The sequence below is a fragment of the Hirundo rustica genome, chromosome 5, assembly GCF_015227805.2.
Source record: "Hirundo rustica isolate bHirRus1 chromosome 5, bHirRus1.pri.v3, whole genome shotgun sequence".
Taxonomy (NCBI): domain Eukaryota; kingdom Metazoa; phylum Chordata; class Aves; order Passeriformes; family Hirundinidae; genus Hirundo; species Hirundo rustica.
In genome coordinates this window covers 43,740,845-43,762,910 of record NC_053454.1, presented here as the reverse complement: position 1 = coordinate 43,762,910, position 22,066 = coordinate 43,740,845, and the positions used below count along the sequence as shown (strand labels likewise).

The 22,066-nt window shown below is 35.2% G+C and overlaps 1 long non-coding RNA gene across 1 annotated transcript; it reads right to left on the bottom strand.

The window, feature by feature from the left end:
* Positions 1-863: 863 nt before the first annotated feature.
* Positions 864-21,090, bottom strand: LOC120752984 (uncharacterized). The gene is made up of 5 exons (XR_005700910.1): positions 20,841-21,090; positions 19,898-20,666; positions 16,594-16,665; positions 3,876-4,014; positions 864-2,350 (listed from the first exon to the last, which is right to left on the bottom strand). It is a non-coding gene; the product is annotated as an uncharacterized LOC120752984 (long non-coding RNA).
* Positions 21,091-22,066: the final 976 nt, after the last annotated feature.

The following is a 22,066-nucleotide window of genomic DNA, read 5'->3' as shown; positions in this document are numbered from 1 at the left end:
ATCTTATTTACACACCATTAATGGAAAAATTACCAAGGCTGTATAAAACTTCTATTCAATTCTTCACTTTGAGAGGAAAGGTGAATGTTATATTTCCAGTACCCAGCAATTTGGCTTCCACTAAAATGTACATTGCCTGTGTTGTCACATGAATAACATAATCTGTTTATCAAACTTGATCTTGTTAGTAATCTATTGTATTTTAAAAGCAAAATAAATTCTAATGCCATTTCTGTTTCCTAGATTATTTCATGTAGCAAGAAATGATTGATTGTAAGAAGAAATTATTCCCAATATAGTGAGCTAGTGCAAACCATTTATGACCTAATAATTGTTCAGAAGTTTTTACATTTTGTAGCCTTCTTTTTTTTTTTCTCATGGATTGCCATCTGGATTAGGTGCCATTTGTTCTCTCTAAGACAACTTAAATCCAGAGTTCTGACCAAAGTGAACTGTATGTGAATGTGGGTTTAGTTGATGTAGCTCAAATTTATGCAAAGACTACCAAGAATTAACAACAGCAAAAGAGTTGTTGCTTACCTGAGGAACATTTTTGCAACCACACCTATGAAGAGCTAAAGTTATTCTGATTTCTTCTTTCTTTTGGATTATTTGATGGCACTTTTACATTCTCAGTGAATCTTTGTTCTGCTGCAGTTATTAAAAGAGCAAGAAGTAGATATTTTGAAAGATTTGTGGCATATCAAACAGGAAACTGAGGAGGGAAAATGGATAAAATAATCTGAAAGTCCTGGGTAAGTAAAAGGGAAAAAAAAACCCAAACAAACAAAAACAAATTGTCGAATATTTAGTACACTTGTATGCATAAAAATATTGATGTATATACACAGTCACACGTAAAGAAATATAGTCACACAGGCAGAAATATATACAGATGTTTCCAGAGAATGACAGAAAAGTTTTGCAGCTTGATAGGCTTTTCATCTTTGTCACTTTCAGATTCTTTATCACTGTCTCAATTGCAATAATGTTACTATAGTTTGGCTTATACCACACATGCATAACAGGGTTCTCAGTGCTTTAAAAAAAGAGTTTATCCAGAATTATATTTTATTTACATGGGCAAAAATAATGGCAATGAGGTTTTATGGACCTTTACTTTCAGTGCTGTTTCCTGAGGAAAAAGCTTCTTGGATCAAAAATGTAATTGGTTTTACTTATAAGTAAAATCACAAAGATGATCACTACTATAGTAACAACACATTCTTTACTGGTCATTTTAGAGTCCAAAAATTTAAGGAATATTGGCACAAGAGCAGCTAAGTTTCTGAAGATCTGACTATCTGCAAAAGACTACAAGAAAAGCAAAAAAAAGGCCCATATTCTGAGTTCTGTAAATTCTGACAGCTGCCTGGCTAAGAAGTATCATGCACCACCAAATCCAAAGCAGATGTGTAGAATACATTGAAAGCACATGTTAATTTCTTAAAAACAGCCTTAATCAGAAATATTGATCAATTGTGGCTACATGTGCACATCTACACTGCTAACCACACTAAGTATGGATTAACACCAATTCCAAATCTATGTAATATGTTTATCCATGAAGCAGAACTAAATATTAAAAACTGTGCTGATGAAATTGTGGGAGAAACAAAGGTGTGCTAAAAAACAGGACATGCCAAGGGGTCCACAATGGGTAAGAAGCATGGAGGAAAAGGGAACTAGAGCTGTTCTCTGCCAAACCAGCGTGATCCATCCTACCACTGAGCACATGTAGAGGAGGTAGAATATTCACAAAGTGAAAAAGCTGTAGAAAAACATCTTAGATGTGAACACAGAAAATGGCAAGTGGGTAGACACACTCTTCTTTGGAAACAGAGAGAGAAAAGTCATTTTCAGTCTTCACAGGAAGATCAATTAGGAACTCTCACAATTAGCTTCAGCCTGAATGTTCCACAGACAGAAATTCTTCAAGACAAATTAATTTACAAGAATTAAAATAATGATGACCAGGATCTCTGCCCTTTTACCTGCTAAGTGCAGGGACTTATGCTGAATTCTTTTTTATCAAAGTGTTCAAAAAACTGTACAAAAGACCAATTAAATTTAGTGAAATTACTGTTCATTAACCCCTTTTGACATTAGAAAATAAAGCACTTTAGAGAACTGATACTAAAATTAAAGTTAATTGAAACTAGAAGACATATCTCCCTGAAAAAAATTTATCTCTTAGGTCAACAGACACCTCTTATTCGAATTGCCAGATTCTTCTGTAGCTCACTTTTTTCTATGCATAAACATGAAAAGCAGTAAATATAAAACAAGGAGTTGTTAAATATTTTCTTTAGATGACCACAGCAACCTTCCATGATAACAGCATATTTCCCTGGAAAACAGAATTAAAGTGATCCACGTTACTGATTATAAATAGCAGCCATTCAATGAAATAGTCTTATTCAAGTCAAAAAGATAAATTTTGTAACAACCTAATTCTGGTAAATATACACTTTTAGGTTTTATATGCTCTATACCAGAAACACCATCGTAAATTCAGACCCTCTTAAAATGAAACAAGATTTTGTAGTCATGAAATGGGAAAAAAACAGCATGAAAGGTAATGAAATTACAAAGAGCTAATGCATTGAATCTTGACAATTTCATGCCAATTAGCTGGAACGACTTCAGGGAAAAACTGGTTCCCTCTTGCTGAAATGTGACAAATTCATAAACAAACTCCTGAGTTTACAGGAAGAGCAGTAAGATCGGTGTGGTTGTACATAATTTAATTAAATTAATTAATAGGTGATTCTAAAAAAATGCATAGAAATATAACTGAAATACAGAACTAAGATGGGAAAGCCATTTTTCAAAATACCAAACTGCACTGTTAAGTCACCAATCTATTCACAGCTAAGGAGTGCAGACTTCAAACCAATATATCTAATGCCTGATGATTATTTATGTCTGACATCAGTGTGATTTAGACACCCAAATCCTACAGCCATTCTGAACATACCAGCCTGAATTACAAGCTTTCGGAGCAAGATAAGCCCCAAAGCAGTATAATGCCACCACATTGACAACATCTAGAATTTTTCTGTATATAAGACATGCTATATATTTGAGCTGAAAGAGAATCAGGGCAGCCTCCTGTAAATAACCTGGGATAGTACAAGGTGCTTAAGATACTATTTTACAAATAAACCAATGAAAATAACTTTCATTGTCACCATGTCTAACTCCTTTTTTTCTGAGGCAATGTGTATTGTATGACCCAGTCCCTTTCAGAAGTGGTCTCTTATCATATTTGTTAGAGGACATAGCCAAAACAGACTTAAAACAAAGTCTGTTTCAAAATTTAATTCTTCTTATGGCTAACAGATTCCTGCGCTTACTAAGGTTTACCATATCTGTTTCCATTGTCTTTGGTCTTTTGGTTCACGTGCATTTGCTCTTTGACTGGGACAATTTCTCTGGCATTTGACCAGCATTGTTTTTTTCTTTGGATAAATCTCTAGCAAGCAATTATGTGTTCTATGAGCTGGATGGAAAAAGACACAGTTTTTTCAGCACTCTGATAAAATGAACACCCTCCCTACTTTCCTGATTACTCCATCAGCCACTGTCTAGGCTTCATCTAGATGACTAGAATTGAATGAACAAAGAATTCAGGTCAAGGGTATAACAGTGACTTTTTTTGTATTTCAGTACTTGAGTGGAGCACTTTCTCCTTCCACAAATTCTTGAAATTTATTGGATTAAGAAAAGCAGAGTTAAGTATGGTAGCAGCATTTGTGATGGAAACATAGTCACAAAGCAGAAAAGAATTCAGAGACAAGATTGGTAGTACACCTTTGTCAAGAGGACTAATTTTTATTGGAGTCTCACAGATGGAAGGACAGTACACTCACAAGTCACTGTAGTACAGCCAGTGGCCTGGCAGCCTGCCACAAAGAGGTCCCAGTTTCCTACCACCTTGTCTGTTGAGTTCTGTAGCTTGTGTGTTTGATGGTAACAGCCACAGCCCTGCTTTGGTGTCTCAAGTTTTCACTAAAACAAAAAAAGAAACAAGCTTTGAATCTCACCAGTCCTAAAGACCGACATTCCAAACTGGATCAAGGTTTTATGACATATTTTATGTTCAGATACCGCAGCACTTGTATGATGTCCAAAACAGTGCATTTAGTGTCTGTCCCTTACTCATAGAAAACATCAGAATCTTTGCACACAATAGAGCCACAGACAGCAAAACCACCTGGCTGAAGCACAGTAAATTACCATACTGTTTGACACTATAAATTAGAGTCAGAAAATAATTGTGTCATAATTTTTGTCAAAGTTCATGGTTCACAGGGAGAGGTGGAGTCTTACTATTTTTGGAATAGAGTAGACTCCTGATGCCATGGAAAAAAAATACTGAGATGCCACTCTTTTTTTTTTTCTTTTTTTTTTTTCTTTTTTCCCCTGTATCAACTGCATCCTTCATGATTGCATTAGTTATCTGTCAATAATGAACTGGACAATTTTCTACCTAAAGAGTTCATCAAATCAAGATTGACTCTGGACCTGATCATCCTAGGTAGTTAAAAGTGACTTTATGCAGCTGAATGTTCCAAGTAGCTAAGAAGAAAAATTTTCATTCCCACTTAGTTGTGGTGCATCAAAATTATGAAATAACTGATGTCTTACTGAAGGACTTTCTCTCAAACCACTGGAAAAAATAAAAGAAAGAAGAAACTGAAATAAGTTATCAGTTCCTCTTCACATCTCCAGAACTTCTAACACAATACACCAATTGCTGCCTGACTGTCCCTATTACATATTTTTCTTACTATATAGTATTCTCTTTGAAAATTAGTCCTCTTCATGAAGGCCTTTTAACATAATGTGAAGGATTGTTTTTACTATTCTCACCTTGAACATGAGATCTTTTCTTTAGCTGTATTCTCAAGTGCTCATTCATTTTCCCCCCTGTAAAACAGATTGTCTCAGAATGGAAGTGGATTGCCTCAGTAGCATACAAAGCCCACCTAAGTACAGTAGGTCAGAAATGTTTGCCTCTCGAGTTTGTCTCCAATAAACCAATGAAAAGAAGAAGAATCATTCTTCCTTGGTGGGATACTTTCATGAAGTAAAGGCAGAATAGCAATTTAAAAAATATAGATTCCCAAAATTTGGCATTCTGTCCCATTCAGAAATCTTGTTTAAGGTGAAATAGGCATCTTAAATACTGTGGAGTAATATCAGAAAAGTTTGGTGCATAAAGCATTAAAAAATGTTTTGGTTTTTTTTTTTCCTCACTATTCAAGTAAGTATTGCTACTAGCTTTTTATTAACTTTCTTTCCTCAAATAGGACTTCCAGTGTCTTGAGATATCTGAAAAGTAAAGAATCTACTCTGAGTAAAAATTCTTCTTACTAAAAACATTCTTATTTTTATTCAATCTGGCAGAAAAACACCTAAAAAAAAATCTCAGAAAAAGTATGAAGCATTATTGAGGAAGTTACCAAGCAACCGCACTTTAAAGCTAAGTAAGAATATTATTTTCTATCCATTTGGTGAGCCTATATAAGAAGAAAAAAAAAAAAAAAATCTATGTCAAATTGTAATATGCTGAGAAGAAATGCCAATACAAAACTCAATTTCTGTTGTAACGATCAGCAGATGAAGATACAGAAATAATACCAAATGCATAGCATAATTACTGGAGGCATTGGAAACAGAGGCAACTTTATTGCACCATCTTTTCCAGAGATGAGCTACAGCAACCAATAAGAGATTTTGCTGACCTTGCAGTGTGTATAACATTCAGGAAATATCTAGGGCAATCTACTAGCATTTTATTAAAATGAGTCTGTAACAATGCAGTATTGTCTAGTAAAGTGATCACATCTGATGTGACCACCAATAAATACTACTGCTCACAAGCTACAAAAATAATCCTAAAATAACTAGTAGAACAATTTCATGCCAGTAGTGGTGGTAAATTAGCATAGAAATGGTGCCAGTGCAATTAGATTGTTTAAGGTCTTTAAGAAAAATAATAGCATTATCAGTATACTCTTCTCATGTTGCTACAGTAAAACCAATGTAAAAGTAGTCTACTGTTAATCACTTCTGTAAACATATCAGGATGGAATACACACACATGCAGAAGTTGCAGGGGTTTTACGTCTTTAACCACAGCAAATTTAAGCTAGTAGAATCAGTCAGCTTATAAACTATTTTTAGATACTTTTTTTTTTTTTTCTTAATGTGAATACTTTCTTTCCAGAACATTATTTGAAACAAAATATCACAGGGGGGAAAAAAGGAGGATAAAAAGAAAAAAACAGACCAAAACCCTGTCACACAAACCAACACACTAATGTGAGACAGAAAAGTTCTTTGAGTCAAAAAGGAATATATATCCTGGCACATGTATGGTAAAATAAGAATGTCTGAAACATGACAAGAACTATATATGCTGTTATTTTCAGTATTCTGCATTCTAGCTCTACAAGAACACATTCAGTTAGGTTTATACAATGTATCTGACTTCAGACAAAAATTTTGCGGTATTTCTTACAGAAGCAAGGAAACGTGTAAATGAGAAGGAATAAGTTGTTTATAGACTGCAGAAACATTCTGACTGCAAAGTCTGCTGATGGCATGTCAGAGTCTCACAGCTCGCCCACCACCACTACCCCAGCACCATGCCAGGAGCGGAAGACGCAGGTGACCCAAGATGCAGCTTAGAGCAGCTTGCTCTACGACACCAAAGATCATAAAAGGCAGAGGTTGGGAGCAAGGAATGAGAGGGAGGTCTTCTGTTTGAATTCCACAAGGCTTTATTCCCTCAAAGCATCAAGGACAAAAAGACCAAGAACTGACTGTGCACTGGCTTATAAACTGGGGAAAATCTAAGGGGTGTGCACTAAACTTTAATCAATGGTAATATAGCAGGGGAGGATCACAAGGAGGAGTTTTGCAACTCAGAAATCAATGAGGAGAATAGGTCACATGGGCCAATGGGGTGTCAAGTTTTAGGTACTTTCCAGGGAGGAGCAGGCAGGGTGTTGGGATAACAAAAGATACGCAGGGAACGTTCTGGAAATATGGACAGGGTTAGGTGAGACAGACAACTCGAGGAGGCAGATAAAACTTTGAGGGAAAACCATTAAGTCAAGGGAAATAGGGGGATACAGAGCAGTCCATTGACAATTAAACAACCACAACAGTATATATTAGTAATTATCATAATAGTAATGAATAATAATAATAACAATAATAGCCAATAGACCAGCTGTGTTCAGTGCAGTCAAAGTGAGATTTTCTTCTGTTTTACCACTGTGCTTAAGATCAACTTTGACCCTTTTTCCTTTATGTTGCTGCTTTTCAGTAATCCATAATTCTGAGAGCATTCCTTACAAGGACAATAAGGGTGTAAGTTAGCTGTAACTCAATTATTTTTTGATCCTTCTATAGAGGTGATTTAATTCAATCTACAATTATTCATATGATAATTTAAGTAAAATGCTCACATTTGCAAATCTCTGAGAAGAATCACATCAGTTCTCTTATTGCCATAAATATTCACTGCAACAACATAAATATCAATGTAACTTGGATTTCAGAGAAGGTTTGCAGAAGAATAGCTAACTGCATTTTTACTTTCATTTTCATAACTTGGATTTAAGGACCAACAAATACACTAGAGTAGTATTCATGTTCTGTCATAGAACTGATAAAATCCAAAATCGTTTGGTAAAACGGGACCTATTTTCTTGAGTTACAAACACATATACGTCCTTTCAACCTAATATTATTTGTTGCTTGTACTTGCAGCACCTGCCTCATTACGTATTATTCTTTGAATGTTACAGACAACACACACAGAAAGAATACTTAAACAAAAATGCTCTTAAAAAATCACTAATACTAATCAGTGTTCTCTTTATTCTTTACAGATTGCCAATAAATTTAATTTTTAAAATGCCACTATTCCCTTCATCATTCTTTTACAAGCCATATTACATTTCCAGTCTATTGGTAAATCTGCATCACCTTTACCTTTTCCCTCTGTCCCTTTTCTCTGCCTTTTTGTGTTATATTGTTAAAAGTTCTTAAAATACATGTTTCTGTAATTATACTGATAAATAAGACTAGGAAAGCCTCTTTTTTTTTTAGGGTTTTTTGTTGGTTTTGTTTGGTTAGTTTGGTTTGGGGTTGTTTTTTTTTTTTTTTTTGATGTGGAGATACCCAGATTTTAGGAAGAGGGGTTTGTTTCAGTTAGTTGTGAGTAGATTTTTACTTGGAGTTAATAGCATTACTTACACAGTCACATAATATTTTTTTAATTATATTGAATTTTCCTCTATTTTATAGCTATGTGTGGAAAAGTCATCTTTCTACCATAAATTTATGAATTCTATGCTGCAATTTCACTGACTTCAGTAAGCTATTCTTGTTCACACAATCAAGATGGATGTTTTCTATTCACTAGATTTTTTAATTACACATTTGGGCTGAAATCCATTACTTGTTGACATTGTTCAATGTTTCTATAGGGACTGGCTCACTGAACAAAATATAAAGCAGATAACAACAGTCTAGATTACTTACTATCATCACGTTAGATAAGCCTTTCAGAAATTTCTCTTTGTGGTGAATACAATGTTCAAATGATGCCAGAAAACCTTTTATACTTTGAGTCCTATTTACTTTTATTGGCCTTTTCTTTATGAGTGAAACAAAACATTAATGATTTCTCAGACCAAGTTTTCCCATCAGTGGCATAAAGGTTTATACCTCAAGGGTTTTGGTATAATGGTTCATGATGGCACAAGTTAACTGGATATAATGTGTTTGATGGCAATATGCTTTAAAAAGTAGTTTATTTAGTAATAAAAATGTGATAGAATGGTTGAAGTGGCTCAGAAGTCTGAAATTAGTCAACTACCTTCCAGAGTTGTACTTTCTCTTCTAGAGGTATAGCTCTGCTCTTTGTCTCCAAACAGTAAATTGCACTGTTTCCAGAAAGGCAATACTTTTAAACTTTTTTAAAATAAAATCATCCTTTTCTGAAGTCCCAAAGCCCAATTTCATCTCCTTATCTTCCATTGTTCATAATATTTCCTCGCTCAAAAATTTCTGACTTCTCATTCAATTAGAGGAAAAAAAGCAAAATGTCAAACCTTCTTCATAGGGGGACAACATTTTGCAGGTTACTGAATAAACTTTTTATTCCCTCTCTCCTTAGAAAAATCAATCCACATATGCATTTATTTATCTGTTGCTCTGACATATTGTTTTGGTTGCAAAAATACCTACGTGGAAGTTAATTCATGCTCTAAAGACCTGCAAAGGACCAAGTCACACCTTCAGCTAAACATTCAGACCTGGATGTCAGATGAAAACTTTGGAAAAAAAAGAAAAAAAAAAGTCTCAAGATTGAGAGTTAAGTGTGGGAAATTGCCCTCATCAAACACCATACTCAAAATTTCTGCTCACGCACTGAGTAAAAACACTGGAGTGTATGGAGGTGATGAACTTGGATGAAACTAGTTCTCCCTTGTTTAAGCAGAACTTTAGTAGAAACACTTTTTGTTTAGTCAGCTTTAGTTGACGTGTAAGGCTGACACCACTCAGCAACAGTTCAGCAGCTGAGATTGTTAAAGTTGCGCTTTCCCCAGGAGCTGGGATGGCAACAGGCAATGAAGACACACAGGCCTTTTGGCATCCCAGATCCTAAATAACAGGTAACAAGGACACCGGTTTCTGCTGCCAGCTCACTACATTTACAGAACACAATATCTACCTCTGCTGCAGGGAAATTAAAGCTCAAGTGGAACCTCAATTTGGTAACAGCCAGAGGCCCAAGAAGCTGGCTGTAGATTCAATATCTGTGACATTTGCACAACATATAGAAACAAGGCAGCTGCTGCTTTAATTACCAAAACCAACTGGGTCCATCGGGATCACCAGGTTATATTCACAAGAAAAAGGGATTTTTTGTTCTCATAAAAATTCTGGAATGCATGACAAGAAAAAAATTAAGCAAAGTTCCATCAGTCCTCACATCAATCTTAATTTAAAGTCATATCCTATGTGTGGTGTTGGCAGGACAACTGCACCGGACTTACTCATTTGCCAGACCAGGAAAAAGGGTGAATATAAGCAATGAAACCAACACATCAGTTGAGCTTAGGCTGCTACTGAACTCTCTGCAGCAGGGCCATGGTGCACCACACAGTACAGCAAGTGCCCAGCCAAAGGACAAGTGAGTACAAAGGGGTTGCCACAGATACAAGAGACTACGAACAGATTTCTTGTCCCAGCAGGCAGGGTCACCTGCACATCCCCTTTTTCCTGCAATCTCTTTCTCAGAGAGAAGTAAGCGTAAAAAATCTGCTTTTTGCTGATACACTGGACTTTGAAATTCAGTCCAGTTTTTTGATGGAGCATTTTTTTAAAGAAACCTCTTTAGTACCTGAGTTGCCATTATTGTTCATGGAATAATATACTGCTGTATGTTGAGAGCTGAACAACAGTCATTCACAATATATTTATGCATGCAATTCATTTTTACCATGATAGCCTGTGGAAGAAAGGCTTGTGCAGCCCACAGACCCCATAGGTGTGTCTTTCTCTTACCTCTGCATGAGTATCTGTCACTAAGCTCACCTCAGAACAGTGATCTAATCCATTGACTAATTTTAAAAGAATTTGAAACAGGGGAGTGCTCAGCATCCAAAGATATTATTCATCAGCTTCAGTTGTTAAAAGGATGTTGTGATCTATCACATATAATTAGAAACAGCAGCAGACAACGTGTACTCACATTTGTGAGGCACAAAACACACTAGCTAAGGAAACAATAGGAGTATACAGCATAACCTACTTTCTTCTTCACTGTTATTCAGGTTCCAGATTTTGAGCGTCAATAAAAGCATTGCTTGAATTTTGAAGGTACTGAATATGAGAAAGCACTTTGATTTTTTTTTTTTTTTCCTTGCACTAATATTGAGAGTTTTAAAGCCTGTATCTAGAAAAAAATCCGTGTGACACAAGAAATATAGCTAATTTCAGTGACAGTGAAACAATATGAGAGTCCTAGGTTTTAAGATACATAATGTTGCTCATACTACCATCACAAAAAAATCATTATGCATTTTTACTAGGTAGGACAAAACCACTGTTTTGCAAAAACATATATGAAGAAAGCTCATATGATCTAGCAAAATTTTCTCTCCCATCAAGTCTAGGGTATAATATATGATCAAAAATTTAAGCAGGAAACATTGCCAGCTAGTGATGAAGGGGGAAGAGAGAAACTGAGATAAAAACAGTGGGGTACTGTTACTGATATATCCGTAATCTTTGATCTCCGTAGTCTCAACTAGGAGAATGATATTCAAAGGTTATCAGAGTAGCATGAATTTAAAAGATTGTGAAAATCAATGAAGTAAGTAAAGAACAGGTGTGATTCTACAAGCTTTAAATATTCTTACTAATGGATCATGTTACTTTCGTTCAATGATGAGCCAGTTTAACTCACAAAGTTTAACAACAAAAATATTAATTTCTCTGAATATTTCCATATCTCCTTTTGAAAATCTTTGTTTTCCAAGTGGATTTTTTTTTTTTTTTTTAATATGCACCTTCCAGGAAGTTGCATTGCTAAAACAAAATATGTAAATTCAATGTAGAAACAAGTAATGAGTCTTTGCACATCTCAGAACACAAATCCAATACTAGCGTGGGTAGAGAAGGAGAATACAAAACAGACATTCCATGAAGCTCTGGAGCTTAGAAATTTTGCAGCTCCCACATAATTCAAGATCTGCCCCAGGGAAGATGAAACTAAGAAACAGATGTGTACTTACTGCAAAACCTGAAAGAAGGAAGGAGCAAGCTCACGGCTGCCCACAGGCTGAACAGAAAGCTGACCATGTACCAGTTACCAGTGTCATTTTGACAAAATCAAAAACAAAAACCAAGAGAAATGTATTGATTCTGATCCAGAAAGACTGTGCTACTTCAGTCCTTATCTTTTTCTCAGAGCTTTTAAAATTGGTTCCAATTATTTTGACGCAAATTTTTACATATAATAAATACCTCAAATCCTTTCATTTTATCTTCTTTTTACTTCTCTTTTTTTTTTTTTTTTTTTTTTTTTTTTTTTTTTTAAATCACTCTTTTGAGTCCTCAGATTATGACCTAAAAAAATCATAAATTGAATCCATCCTTCTTCTATCAGCTTTTATGGCAAATAGCATCACTTCAGTTTTATTTAAGCCTGTCCCACAAGATACCTTCACAAATGCTTCATTCTCCTCTAGCTTCTAATCTAAGATCACAGGAGAAGGCAGGGTAAAAGTCTTCACTGTCCCAAGAACTAAAATGCCAATATGTTATCACATAAATAATCATGTAACAAAAAAAAAAAAAAAGTAATATATATCCTTTTTTAAGGAACTTATGCAGCAAATTCCATTGTCTTCTAATTAATTCAGGTAAATAAAACAATATGTTTCTACTTTATTTTCCATATCTCTGATAGTTTTATTACATATGCTATGTAATGCAATATCTGAATCAACAGTTATTTGGATTTATATTTAAATTTATATGTATTAAATATATATTCTTAACTATATCTATGTTGGGTATTGACTTCTGCTAGGAGGCACGATTTTCAGGAGAAGAAAAATGCCAGATCTTGTACAAACAAGTGATAGAAAAATACAGAAATTCCTATTTCAGGCTGACCTTTAGATCAATGACCTCCTTCTTCTGCCCTAAAGCATCTGTCAACAGGCAGTGCCACAAAACACCATTGCTAACCTTCAGTCTTCAATTCTTCTCTCTTACTCTACCCTACAATTCAGGTTACACCTACTATCCCCTGAGCCATTAAAAAACTCCTGGATTTTGCCTGTAGGGCATTTATTGTTGCTCTTACTTTCCAGTATTTAAGAAGCCAGATGGTAAGGGTAACATTCACTTTCTCTGATGTAGTTTTCTTGGATAAAAATAGCTGTCAGTCTACATGGTTTTTAGCAGTAAATAATGAATTTAATCAGTGCTACAAACAAACCAGACTGAGTTTTAGACAGAATCAACAGTATTAAAACTTGCCTGTTTTTAAAACACTAGCAAATCTGCTTCTCAGCAATGAACTACAGATTGCCAACCTGCCATTTCAAACAAAAAACCCCTCAAACATTCTTGAATAGTGTTAATGAAAGTTGGGGGGTTTTACCTTCTTCTCCATTTCGTTGTCATTCCTCACTTCTTTTGTGGCTACTGCATTATTAGAACCTGAATTCAAAGTTCATCCTGGTATTCATGAAGGATAAACACATGCATATCGTGGCAACCTCAAGTACATTGTCATCACTCACACTGATAGGACTTTTGCCTAGCAATTTAATCTTGTTCTGACTAGCTAAAAGGCAGCTACATATAATTAGTGAATAGAAAAAATTTTAGATTACTTTTATATTAAATTGCTTTATAAGCAAAGGCACAACTTCCTAAGGAGTCTGTTTTGAGTTTTTCCCACATAGGTATATCAAAGTCCAAATAACAAAGTAAAGATGGAGACTCAGAGAAAGACTCATTATTAAAAAAAGTACAATTTTTTTATCATGTGTTGAGCGAGACGGCAGATATAGATGATACAGGATTTCATACGACTAAATTAAAGCAGTTTGGACTTTAAGAGGACAAGGGATGTAATAACAGCCCTGTTCTATAAGCAGAGCAGTATTCTGAGATACCAGGACAATAGTTATGTTTAACAACTGAACGCTTTAACATTGCTTTTTAGCTTTTATCCAATGGTTTGTGTTCTCCTTACCATTAGGCAACTTTCTGTCAAGTCACTTACCCACTATATAGATTAATTGCTCTGCCATTCTGAGGTATATTTATATGCATAAAGAAAACTGCTGAATTTATTGGAAATCTGAACGCATAGGCACTCAAAGTGAAATAGATGTGCAGCTGGGAAACAAAAAATTTTTAAAAACAAACAAATAATCAAAATCCTAATCACATAAATTTTTCAGAGAACTGCCTGCAGAGTCCCCTGCATATCTCCCTAATATGACTTAACTAAAAAAAATAAATTTAAAAAAAAAGGGGAAAAAAAAAAAAAGGAGAAAAAAAAAAGAGAGAGAAAAAGATTAATATCTAGAAGGTTACTTGTCCTTATTTTGTTCTAATTTCAACAAACTGGACAGCAGAGATGCAGAGAAATGAAGAAAACTTGTGACACTGTATAATTTGTGATAGAATTTGCAGGCTAGTTGACTGGTTACACATTGCCATTTCTTTGTGGGAAGGACTCTGGAAACCTGAATTTCATACTAAGAAAAAAAAGCAGCCACATTTTATGGTGGTGGTACAGGCTGTGTGTGACAAGCTCATTTACCTCTGCTAGTGTGTTAGGGTGTGCTGTCAAGTAACTAAATCTAATTGCTTTGCTTAGAAAAGGCAATTTTAAGGTGTGATTGGGAATCAGTAACTCAAACTGGAGCCTAACCCTCCATCTGAGCTGATGTAGTTGTTGAAAGCCCTGGGTATACATCTTCCTTTTGCCAACCCTCATTGCAGATGCCTTTGCTGGACATATCTGGCTACTGAAGGGGATGGTAAACCCACGGTCTTTACGAGCAAAAGTTAATCACAATAGTTCCTTGGGTCTACAAGTGCAGTTATGGTGGATAAAGACTGCAGGGCAACCACTGACAAACGGGGCAAAGATGAATAGGCTTATCCTCTTGTGCTTGACTGCTTCTCACTGTCTGCTTAGAGCCCAAAGGTGGATTTTTAGCAAAGCTGTATCTCCCTGTACTATTTGTTAGGAGAGACACTCTGAATGTTGTTATTAAATAGTTCACTGATAAGGCTAATACAGACATAGGACTTCAGGGCTTTTAAAAAGTACTTTTTTAAGGTTTAGCCCACAGGAGCATGAAAGCACAGGTTCAGTACAGAGAACATCAGAATAACAGGTCAGGAGAGAATTTTTCAGCCAGTGGCCAAAGACTGTTTCCCTCTTGACCTCTGAAATTAACTTGAACTCAAATATGCAATAGTTATTACAAATTCTTCCTAAATTGAGGTTTAAGACAAAAAAGAAGTGACCTGAGAGGGGAAGGGTTCCTCCCCATCATGGAAATTGAAAGCAGATATATTTAACCACATCCTGGGTTTGGCTTGGCTTCCATCTTGGTGTTTGTATTATTTTAATGTAGAAAAGAGCTGAGGAAATATAGCCTTGTGGAAACCAACTAAAGATATAAATAGTAATACTAGGGTTAGTTTTCAGTATAGTTCATTCTCCTGTTATCATTTGTTCTAAACCTTTCAGGTTAGTTCGTTCTGCAGGTCACTTTTCTGCTTAGATTGTGTCATGGCTTAACCCCAGGTGAAAATCAGTCACCACCCACACTCACTGGTGGGATGGGGGACAGAACTAGAAGAGTCAAAGTGAGAAATCTCATAGGTTGAGATAAAGACAATTTAATAGGTAAATCAAAAGCCATGCATGGAAGTCAAGCAAAAAAAGGAATTGTTCACCACTTTCCATCCGCAGTTAAATTGCTATTTAGAACATGCTATATATGAATTTTTAAACAACCTAGATTTAATTCTTAAGAAATCCAGACTGACATTAAAAAGACATTTATAGCTGTGTTTATCCTCTGTGTTGTGAATATGGTTTTGTAGGCACAGCTATGCTTTAAACAAAGATATTAAGAAAGTTCAGAAAACTTACTCTGCTTTCTCAGGTTAGAATACCTATCTATCCCAGCCATTTGCAGAATATTCATTTTATGGATAGAGAAAGACAAATGACTTGCTGTTTTGATGATTTTTTTTTTTTTTTTAAATAATATTATGAACAGTCTTAGTCACAACACTTAAAATTACTTCTGGAATGTCTCACAGTATCTCAATTATGAAGTTTTACATTCAGGCAGAATTTTTCCTTTCAAAAAATCTATATAGAAAAGCGGATGGTTCAGTGGAGCATCACTGTACCTTGCCATATGATAGTGAAAGGGATGGTTTTGGTCTTGCATCCCTCTCCGAAAAAGATACAAATATCAAGAATGGCTGCTGTCATATAAACAGATTGGTATCTTTCTAAATGATTCAGTACAATTCTTAAATTCACATAATTACACAAAGACAATCTCTTCAGAAAACGCCTACACAGAAAAATAACAGATTTTTTTCATAGAGCAGTATGTTTTATAGTTTTAGAGCACAGTTTATAGGAGTGAAATATGCAACTAAGCCTCATACATAAAACACATTTTAAAACAAACCACGTGGAACACCCTCCTAAACTTCGCAGAGAGGAAAACAAACCAGGACAACATTTAAATGCTACTAGTGTCAAAATGTTAGGTCTTTGATAATGGGTATATGGGGGAAGGTTAGCCACATCTATTTTAATCTTTTCGAAAAATATTTCTAATCTGCTGAATGAGCATCTTCCTGTCTTTCTCACTGTCAGGGGAGAGAGAGGGGTTATGAGCTGTTTAAGAGTCTCACCAGAGACTGCCCTTTCAATAACTGCTGCAAAAGCCTATTATTAAAATGATGTATCTTAGCTGATTATCTTACCTCAGCTGATGTAGCTTTTTCTTTAGATAACTTCATGCTTCCAGTAGCCAATTTCCTCTGGAATATCAATTTCTGTGAGCAGGAATGAAACATACATCAAAGTTAATAAAAATAATGAAACTTTTTGAATTCATTAACCATTATATACTGATAAAAAGTTTAAATCTTTAGACCAGATACTACTGCCAAGTTCAATAGTTTCACAATTATAACAGTACGTAACAAACTTTTCTTTGTTTTCAGGTAATTATTTTTAATAATTTCTAAATTATGCAAAATTTGACCTGATCAGGAAATTTTCAAAGCAAAATGTCAATTTTTAAAAAACAGAAGCTCTTCAGAAGAAAAGATTGCAAAATCTTGTGCCAGAAATAAACAGCCCATGACTCTAAGATATTCTTGACCACACCAGGATGAGACACTATAAGGTGCTACTGATGCTCAGTGTACTTTCAGACCATGAAACTCACACTCTTGGTCCAAATGAGAGACAAGAACTATAGACTCCTATGAATATATCTGGATCAATAACTTCCATCAAAGGGTTTACATTTTGCATAGAGAAATGACAGGTTAATTCAGCCAGACAGGGGAATAAGTCCTCTCTTTCATGCACACAGACTGAGAGAAACTGGGGCTTCTCCAAGAACTTTTTCTGAAGTGTGCACTAGAAAAAAAATCAAAATTACATGAATCTTCCTATGATCAACTGTAAACCAGCTCTTTCACCACTTCTGCATAAGGGTTGTAACTACAGAGTATTAACATCAGGTTTCTTCACGTTCACATGTTAAACATTGCAAACACTTCACCAAATTGTATGTAATCTGAGACACTATATTAAAAAAATGTATTTTAAAGTGTATTTGAAAAATTTGTTAACATAAAACCTTCAAATTAAAAGTGGCTGTAAAAAATAACTAATCAAAAATTAAAGACTATATTTCTACTCATGTTCTCAGGTAAACAAAGCATAAAATTTTAAAAATATGGAAACAAAACTATGAACATTTAAATTACATATTTGCATGTGAATAATTTTAAATATACTACTAAAAAGTCTATGTTCTCCATGGAAAATTTTGAAATATTTTACTGAAATATTTCCCAGTTCCAGATACCAAACAGGAAGAAAGAGGAAGTAGCACCAGAGGATTAGCTGTCAATTTCAATAATGGAACTAATACTGAAAATAATTTAACAGGATCATTCCCATCTTGTCATGTTTTCTCTGCCTCTGTTTTCTTCAATAACAGAAAAGTTCAGCATTTCTGTTTCTCTGCTCATTTCATACCAGGCAAATGTAATACAACTTGGTTGTTTTCTAGCTTCAATTGTTGATATTTCAAATAAGATTTACGCTGTAGGTAGACAAAGAAAGTGAGTAGCAGAAACAGAAACCTCACTGACCAGTAAAGAGTGGTCTGAACTAGTTTTACAGCTGAAATTCACAGAGAATTAAAAACCTCTCTGGAATAACACTGAGGATAAGTGGAAGAAAGACTGTAGGAAGAGACAAGATTCAAGAGCTCTAGGCTAAGAATTAGAAGGCTTTTATTGAAATCTATGACTCGAACAAGATGATTATTATATTAATCCAGACTTCTTTTGTTTGGTTGGTTTTTTTTTTTTTTTGTGGGGTTTTTTTGTGTGTGTGTGTGTGTGTGTGTTTTGTTGGTTTTTTTTTTGTTTGGTTTGGGGTTTTTTTTGCATATAAACATGTATTTCACAATCCACGTGCCTGCCCAGAGCTCAAAGAAATGCCCAGACACTACCAGGAAGTGGATATAGCTTCCAAGAATGGCCCTTGGCTTTTCTTACAAATAATTCTCCTCTCGTAATTTTAAGTTTCTAGCAAATGAAGAACGGAGGGGGTGGGGGAAGGAAAAAAAAAAAGGCAGGGAAACCCACCCAAACAGTACCATTAATTAACAAAATCATAAATAGGAACAAAAATATGCTGACTTTATAAATTCAACCAAAGTTGGGAGAAATCATTGCAAATACACTTTAGGTACATTTATGCATGCACTGGTTCTTTTTAGAAAGGTCAATTAAATGCCAGAAGTGTAACAAAAAAGGAGAAATTATTTAACATTCAGCAATTATAGTTTGCATGTTGGTATACATTACACCTAATTAAGTACTTCAGAATCATTTCAGAAAAAAAAAATTAAAACATTTACAAAATATCTTCAGCCTGTTAGCCATAATAGATTTTTAAAAATACTTTCAGAAATACAATTAAGTGGAAATTTACTCTACTTATTTAAGTTGTTTTGATTGCATAAAGAGCCAGCAGACAAAAATCTCCAAAGCCCCTGGAATCCGCATTGTATCTTGTAAGATACAATTGTGAATGAATAAAACAAACTGTGAATAAAATAAAACAATCATATATTTATAAGATTTTTTTTTATCCTTGACTTGTTATGTCTGCTATTAAAGGATCTGAAAAATAGTAAATGCATTCCCGTGTGGTCTGCTGTATAAGAAGAAAAGTGCATATTTTGTAAACTGTAATGCAGCTTATGGAAAATGGGCAGGAAATGTCACACTGGAAATCACAGACCACCAGGTGTTTTTGCACAGTAGTCGCTAATACTGTCTGTATTCAAAAAATTGTCTCTGATGTGTTTTTCTACTTGGAAATATCCCACAAATATCCCACATAGACCAAAAGATAACCTGATATTGTATAAATTGTCATTTTCAAAGTTATGCTGTCTACAAAACATGTTACTAAGGCCGAAGTTCTCATATCCTCAGTCTCACCAGACAACTTATTTTTGGTCAGTCATGCAGTAAGGTGACATTAAAACAAAAGAAAGGACATTCAAATCTTTCCATAAATGAATTAAATCAGCACAGCAACAAGACAGCCCTCAAATGGGTCAGCAGGAAGCCAATAACAAAGTAGATACTTATCAGCCAACAAGATAAGTCACACCTGTATTCATTTTACTAATTACAATTTTGTATTTCTGGATTTTTCAAAAGAGTGTTGTTTCTTTTCTAGCCCTTGTGAAAATAAATGTTCACCTTTTTAGTTTTGTGCTTCTGGAATTAATCTGCCATTACCCTAGGGGGGGAAAAAAAAAAAAAAAAAAAAAAAAAAAAAAAAAAAAAAACCAAAAAAAAAAACAAAAAAAACCCACCACATTATTTCATAGAAATCTACAGGCAACAAAATACCTTTAGGTTCTCCAGAAGTGGACTCTCAGAACTTCAAAGGCACAACAGTCCCCCAGCAGTCCCCCAATTCCCCAGGAGTGTGATCAGTATTTCTGTGAGTTCAACACACCTTTGCAGAAGGGTCATCAACAGGTCCCCTGGGCTTACAGCAGAAATTATTCCCAAATCACTGGAGCACAATATTAATTACAACAGAGTATTTGTGACTTCAGCCCTCAAAGAAAATATATGCATCAGTATGCAAAGAGATAAAGTTTGATTTATGCCTGTGTCTGTGTATGCTTTCACTCTTCTTCCTCATTTTTTTTCTCATCATAACCGGGTAGGCAATTAGTTTTATATCGTTACTCTGTGTAGGTTGACGTGCAGACCCAGACTCTTTAGACAGAGTTATTTGAGACAGTAGAATTGTCTGTGGGCACTGTAATAGCAACAAAGGTGATTCAGTTGATGTGACACCCTTTGACCAGATGCAAGCTGTTTCCTTGGTATGCAATAGCAGCACCCGCCTTTCTAGATATTAGAGCAACAAGCTATACAAAGAAGACAAAGACTGAACCAAGAATCAATAATACTTAAGGAAGGATTCCTCAGTGCAGGGAGTGGAAATAGTGCCTTGATCATGAATCAGCCATTTTAATTATGCATTACTTGACATCTTCATTCTTGTATATCTTCATTCTTCCATAACTTCACTCATGATCATCAAGTGACTTATTTTGATAGCTTGCACACCAACCAAATCCATTTCCATAAGTCACACATGCAGGTTTGGTAGTACAGGGTGCCTGTGACCTTGAGTTTCCAAAATGTCATTGACATTTGAGTGGGTCAACCCTGGCTGTATGCCAGACGCACACCAAAGCACCACTTCTCAGCTGGACAGGGGAGAGAAAATATAACAAAGATTCATCAGCTGAGATAAGGTCTGGGACAGGTGACTCAGCAGTACTGTCACAGGCAAAACAGATTCAAATTGGAGATATTAACTGAATTTATTATTAACAAAATAAGAGCAGGATAATGAGAAGTAAAATAAATCTTAAAAATACCTTTCCCCTGCCTCTTCCTCCTTCTCCCCTCTACCTCCCCTCCTTCAGAGATAAAGGAGGCAAGGCACGGGGGGTTGTGGTCAGTTCATCACACATTGTTTCTGGCGCTGCTCAGGAAGAGTCATCCTTCCCCTGCTGCACTGTGGGGTCCCTCCCATGGAAGTCAGTTCTCCATGAACTTCTCCAATGTGAGTCCATCCTACAGGCAACAGGTCTCTGCAAACCACTGGAATGGATCCTTATTTTAGCATGAATATCTTTAAAAATATAATGCAAAAAAATTTACTTTGTAAGTGCATTTGATGTTCTACAGTTTACCTCAGTATATCAACGCACATTCATCAGTCAGCAAGTGCATGCTCTGAAACATCAGTAAGGCTTTCCATTTTCTTCTGATACAAAACCACATTTATGTTTTCAAACACTTGCACCAAGTCTATCTGTCCTTCTTCCTAAGGCAATCTCAAGATCCAGTGAGTATGAGGTTCTTTCTGTACCTTATACTGATAGAATATAGTTTCTACAAGTAAATTAAGGGTATTTTTTTCCCCTTTAGGAAATTCATGGCTATCCTTAAAGACGGAAACAGTCAAAAGAAAAAATACCTTATTAAGGAAAAGTCATGAATTTCAGGTGCAAGCAATAGGTCTACTACTTCATTTTTTCAGCTGTTGACCCCAAGATGCTCTGTGCTAGAAAGAGCTGGGAGCTTTTCTTTCCAAAATCTGTAAATAGTGTAAGGTTTCAATAATTAAATGAATTAAATAGTGTAAGATTTCAATAATTAGTTATAGTAGATTGGTATCTACAGTTAGTCCTCATAATCAAAGATAATCAAAGCCACTATTTTTGGATAATCATAATTGAAAGCACTATATGCAGAAGTTTACTTTTGCTCAATTTGGGTACATAACGTACTTTGTCTAAGATATTTCACAGTTAGGTGGCTTTAGTGGTTTGCCAGATAATCATAATACTATCCCACCAGTATGCAATAATGTTACACGCTTTGCAAAGAGTTAGATGTAATATGTCTTCAGATAATGCATGATTAGACAAATTGGTCTCCTGCATTTTTAAAATACTGTTAAAATTTTTTACACCATCACATATATTTTTGATTCAACAACAATTTGATTCCAGTATGGCTTGAACTTACACAGTTAGTCATTCTAAGCATTCACCCTCCCCTACCTCAGGCCCCTGGCTAGATGGGCAATTACACC